We start from the raw sequence: 6,289 nt of genomic DNA, 5'->3' as shown, positions 1-6,289 counted from the left end.
TGTGTGTGTGTGTGTGTGTGTGTGTGTGTGTGTGTGTGTGTGTGTGTGTATGTGTGTGTGTAGATTTCCACTGGTCTAATGTTGATTCCTTGTGTTTCTTGGCCCAAACAAATCTCTTCTGCTTGTTGCCGCTCCTTAGCAGTGGTTTCCTAGCTGCTATTTGACCATGAATTTGCGCAGTATCCTCTTAACAGTTATTCAAGAGATGTGTCTGCTGCTAGAACTCCGTGTGCTATTCATCTGTTCTCTAATCTGAGCTGCTGTTAATTTGTGATTTCTGAGGCTGGTGACTCAGATGAACGTATCCTCAGCAGCAGAGGTGACTCTTGGTCTTCCTTTCTTGAGGCGCTCCTCATGTGAGCCAATTGATGGTTTTTGTGACTGCACTTGGGGTCACATTCAAAGTTTTCGCAATTTTCCGGACTGAATGACCGTCATTTCTTAAAGTAATGATGGCCACTTTTTTCTCTTTACTTGGTTCTTGCCATCAAATAAGTTACTGTACATACATACACATACATACATACACAAAAAAGTATCTTTAAAAAAAAAAGAAAGAAAAAAAAATGCTCTGAAGGTTCCCCACACTAAGCCATCAGTAGGAAGAAGGTCGGCTGTGGCTGTAGAGCGGTCGCCTGCCAAGCGGGAGGTCGTTCCCTTGCCCTGCAGTCCCATGTCCAAGCCTTCGGAGTGTAAATGTGTGTTAATGTTTGTCTGATGAGCAGGCGGCAGCCTCATGTGTGAATGGGGATTGGTTGCTGTAGTTTGTAAAAGCACTTTGAGTAGTCTTTATTTATTTTTTAAATCAGGAATTGTTTTTAAATTGAAAAGTCATAATACATGGCCTATGGCACTTGTAAAAATTTAATATTTGTGTGGCTCTTTAGGAGTTTAGCTTTGAAACTGCAAATCTTGAGTGTAACTTAGATCCACCCAACTCACAGGTAGCAGGCTAAACATGGACTCAAAGAGAAACTTGCCACTATTAAATCTCTTTGAACTCAGATAAAACAAAACACATTTTTAACAGTGTGAATAGGCCAAAGCAGGATTCCTCTGGAACAGAGAAATGCAGTTCTCACAAACAGTGGCCGCTGGTCCCCCACAAGCAGCAGTAAACATAATCACTTACAGAATCGCCCAAGGTGGAAGCACTTGGTCTTTGGTCTTTGTGTGGCTACCAATCCCATGGCATATGCATTAACATCACTATTTTCCACCACAGGGAGAACAGGGAGGATAAATTAATTCAGCATGTGAGAGCTTAGGGCCAAATGACTGGATAATTGCTGGTGGCTGCTTTTTAGTGTCGGCCGTGTTTTGTTTTGGTTGTTTTGAAGGGGAGTGGAGCAGACTCAAAACACAGGTTTGCTGAAGTAGATGCTGCCGAAGAAGTAAGACTGGCCATTTCCCTGTAATTGTCTCACTGCTAAGTAACACGTAACACACACACACACACACATCTACACACATTGGAACTCTCCTACTTCCCATCCACAACATCTAATGTCCATCAATGCCTTCCGAGACAGAGGCAGTGAAGTGCAACTAATTTCAAATATGGGGAAGCATGCATGTGGCAAGGATGATACCAGAAAAGGGAGGTCCTAATCACATGCTATGTCCTCCCACTTCTCTAATAATATTTTTGCCGAAAGCAAGTCCAATTCATACTTTTTACTATATATTTCTTGTCACTTTTCATACATAATACACAGTGTAAATTTAGCCTGCAGTTAGTCTACATTAAAAAGTAAAGCAATATACATTACAACATTACATTAAAAATAAACTGAAATTTAAAAATAATACATATGTTTTCCTATAATAATTTAGTATTGTCTTGTATTATGTATTACTAGTGCAGTGCCCATCCAAACGTCTGCTTGGCCTCCTGCTGCTTAACGCTTTCTCCGGAACCATTGTATCCCGATAACTTACACAAGGTCCTCAAAGAACTTAATTTGCTACTTAACTCACTTTGTCCTTTCATTTAAAGGGGGAAACATTGTACTACATTTACCTGACTCTATTCACAAAATATCACAATTACAATATGATGTGTTATTATTAAGTATTCTATCCAACATTATATTGGAGTTGAAATTTCCACCATGAAGAGTTATTGAAGTTATTAAATGTAAGTACATTGTGCTGATGTAGCAGAACTTGTACTGTGTGAATTTGTTTTTTATAAATACATTTTTACAAAACTCAACCTGTAATACATGTTGCAGCACAGTTTAATCAGGTGTGGTTCGGCGAGATTTGGCGTGTCCGCCTTTTTTCATGAAGCCCTCACACATCCAGGTAGTTACACTGTGTGCACAATCATTAGGCAAGTGTGTATTTTGACCTTATCGTCATTTTCATGCATTTATCCCAATTCCAAGCTATGTAAACCTAAATGCTAATTTGATTTAAGCATGATCAGGTGATGTGTATTTTTTAATGGGGGAGGCTGTGGCCTAAAGTGATCACCACCCTATATCAAGGTGTGCATAATTATAAGGCAGCTTCTTCACCTCAGAAAAAATGGGAAACAGACTCTCAAAAGTCAAAAATTGTAAAATGCCTTTTAGAGGAATGCAGGACTCTTGAGGTAGCAAAGATATTGAGGCGTGATCACCAAACAAACAAACGTTTTGTTGCAAAAAGTCAACAGGGTCGCAAGAAACGTGGAGAAAAAAAACGCAGATTAACTACTAGAGACTTGAGAAGAATTAAACAGTGCAGCCAAATTCCAGAAATGCAACCTACAGTACAGTACAGAGACAAGGCCCAAGAAAAAAAAGGCTGAATGACGACCACCACTTAACAAGACTCATAAGTTGAAACGTCAAGACTGGGCCGAGAAATATCTGAATTATCTGAACTTTTAATATCAGATTTTTCAAAGCTTTTATGGACAGATGAAATGAGAGTGACTCTTGATGGACTAGATGGATGGGCCAGTGGGTGGATCTCTAATGGGCACAGAGCGCCACTCCAAGTCAGACGCCAGCAATGTGGAGGTGGGGTACTGGTGTGGGCTGCAATTATTAAGGATGAGATAGTTGTACCTTTTTGGGTTGAAGATGGACTTCCAAAACTACTGCCAAGAACACTGCGTGGCTAGCCAGCAAAGCCTTAAAGATGACAGAATAATAACTTGGCCTCCTTCCTCACCTGAGGGAGACAATCTTTGAACAGCATTTGGGAGGCTGTGGTTGCTGTTGCACAAAAAGTTGATCATCAATAGATCAAAAAACTAACAGATTCCATGGATGGAAGGCTCATGACAGTTATTGAAAAGAAGGGTGGATGCATTGGTCACTGAATAAAGTGTTTATTTGTACATTTTGAGTTTTATTCTTACTCTAAGAAATTTTAAAAAAACATTTGAGATGGGAATTTTTTAGTTTTTTATTTAGTTGCATAATAATTCTGCACACTTATAGTTGCCTTATAATGGTGCACACATCTCCTGAGAAAGCCAAAAGTCACTTTTCTTTTGTTAATTATTCAGGTTTGAAGTTTATTAACATTTTGATTGACTGAGAGAAATGTATGTGTTACAATACAATAAATCCTCAGAAATACAACTTGTCTAATGATATGGCACCCAGTGTAGTAGGCAATGTGGGATCCAGGGAACACGACTCAGCCTTCTGGGGAAGCCGCTCATTAACAGGGTGCAGAACAGGCGGAGAAAGGTGCACCATCGGCAAACAACGTGCTGGAGAGCCCAAAAGCCTGGGCGTTTATCTACCATGCGTTTGTGGTTGATTAATTAATTATGTACGATTAATTATGAAATAAATCGTACATAATGAATTAATCGTTGCTAGTGAACGGTATGGAGGATCTGTACCGGGGCTCTGTGCAGCGTAGTGCCGGCCATGACAATTGTGACTGGTTTAAAGAGCGGCCAATAAACCAGAGCACATTATTCCCCCATCCCAGAATACTGCGCGGACTAGCCAGACCCTACTACGCAGTGTTGGGGAGGAGGTAAAGCAAGACTAAGAACCCCTTTACTGAAAAGAGAGGCGGAGCAGGGAACCCCTACTACATATGTTGCATACTTTTTTTGCATAGAATACTAAGCTATAAAAATAGCCTAAAAATGGTTTGCATGACTTTTTAAATCATGTTTTAATGTTAAACTTACATGTTTAAGCACAGTGAATCCTTAGGATTACCTTTATGTCCGGATTCTTACCTACAGTATAGGCCAGTAAGCAGTGGGGATTTTTATTCATATTTTAGATTCATGTTTAGACTTAAACAATAAATTGGAGGCTTGCCAACATTGACTTTGAGGACCACCTAAGGGTCCCGGACCTCTCTTGAAGATCAGTGGGGCTAGCGCCGTGAGATATGTAATATGATGGAAATTACAGGGCCATGGATTACAGGGATAGAATGTACATATTTTCTTAAAGTAATAGCAGAAATGGAAATTCTACTCAGCAAAACCTCTGTATCTATAGTAGTGCACTCTCAAACGCTACAAAAAGGTACTCCCTAAACTAATGAAAAGTGCACTTCCATTAAATGGCACACTTTTAACTTCTTTAACTACATTAAAGACTCATGACAGGTTTGTTTTGTATCTTATTCTTATGAAAACATCCTCTGTCTGAGTCATAGGAGGTTAGTTTTACCTCATCTAACTTTTAACCTCTACCTTATAATTAGGAAGGCTGGGATTACAGCATTCGTCTGCTAACTCGCTGTTATTAAGGTGCTGCAACCTTTAACCTCAGAGTTGTCTCTACGGCCTGTAATGGTTTGAAATGAGGTTCACTACAGTGTGGGGTGTGCCCACAAATTAACACAGATACAATAAAAAACACAGACACACACACACCTGGGGGATCTGTTGGAGGCAGGCCCTAAGGGAGATGCTGGGGTGTGAGGCACCCTGCTTTAACAGCTGGGGAGAGATATTATCTCATAACATCAGGCCTGGAAATTGATCCTCCCCAGATACAACCAGCCAGGAGTGTAGGTTCATGCATTCATTCATCCTAGGGCTCTGAAAGCGAGTTTGGTTGGGTGTTAGACTGTGACCTAGCTCTCAAAGCTTAAGACCTCCTTCTCGCTCCTTTCCTTCACTTCTTTTTTTCCTCTCTAAAAGCCGTATCTTTTCTTCACGTTAGTCTCCCATTGGCCACCTTTTTTATCACCTTTGCGGTTTTCTGTGGAAAGTTTTTTCCCTGGCCCTAGAACTATTGGTTTTATTTTTCCACAATGTTGTGTCTCAGAAGGTTGTTTGTCGAGTATGTCCTGCTCCGTCCTGCTGTGTTCTGCTGTGCCCTTTAACACCCTGCAGTGCCCTGCTATGCCGTAAACTACTGATTGTAGTCACTGTTCCATTATTTTTTTTAATTGTGACTGTTCACTATTCATAAAACCCCCAACCGGCCCCGTCAGACACCGCCTACCAAGAGCCTGGGTCTGTCCGAGGTTTACTCTCAACGCTTGCTCTCGGGGGAATGACTAAAATTGTTGGGTCCATTTAAATTATAGTGTGGTCTATACCTACTCTGTAAAGTGTCTTGAGATAACGCTTGTTATGAATTGATACTATAAATAAAATTGAATTGAATTAAATTGAATTATTTCAATAAGATTACATAAGTAGGCTACATACAAAAATATTTAAACTGAAAATTCCATTGCTAAAGTTTCTACTCAAAGTCTGGAACACAATTAAATTATTATTATTATTATTATTATTATTATTATTATTATTATTATTATTATTATAATTGGATAAATTATGGATAATTAGATGGATTGCACAGAACTCCGACTTTAAACCCAATCAACTGGATCTTAGATTTAAAACATGGATAGGAGGTAACACTTTATTTTAACCATCATTAATAGATAGTTATTAATCTTTACTTAATTGTCATTAAACTGTTAGCAAACTGCCATTTTATTGTTAACAAACAATTAAATTATAATAAATAAAATATTGGTAGTGCTCTAAATGAACAGTTTATTGTTACACACATTATATCCCTCATATACTATATTAGGCATTGGGTAATGATGATGATTTGTAAAAGGCCATAATCCAGCCCCAATCAAACAAGGCCCTTCCTTGTGAGGTGTATTAAAGTGGTGGAATAAGGCAAGCATGGAATCCATGGCCCCGAGGCATGTGGTCAAGTGGCCTTGTTGATAAGAGCCATCCCTGTGTGATTTATTGCAGACACATCCCCCACGCTCTCTCTGGCTAAACAGCTCATCTCAAAAAGAACATTTGTTACAGTGTAAACAGGTATTGCCT

The 6,289-nt window shown here is 39.4% G+C and overlaps 1 protein-coding gene across 2 annotated transcripts in view; it reads right to left on the bottom strand.

Moving 5' to 3' along the window:
- Positions 1-6,289, bottom strand: part of LOC117946102 (vacuolar protein sorting-associated protein 13B-like) — a 335,261-nt gene that overhangs the window by 303,648 nt on the left and 25,324 nt on the right. The window lies entirely within an intron of this gene.

The sequence above is a fragment of the Etheostoma cragini genome, chromosome 6 (genome assembly GCF_013103735.1).
Source record: "Etheostoma cragini isolate CJK2018 chromosome 6, CSU_Ecrag_1.0, whole genome shotgun sequence".
Lineage (NCBI taxonomy): Eukaryota > Metazoa > Chordata > Actinopteri > Perciformes > Percidae > Etheostoma > Etheostoma cragini.
This window is presented reverse-complemented; position numbering and strand designations above follow the sequence as displayed.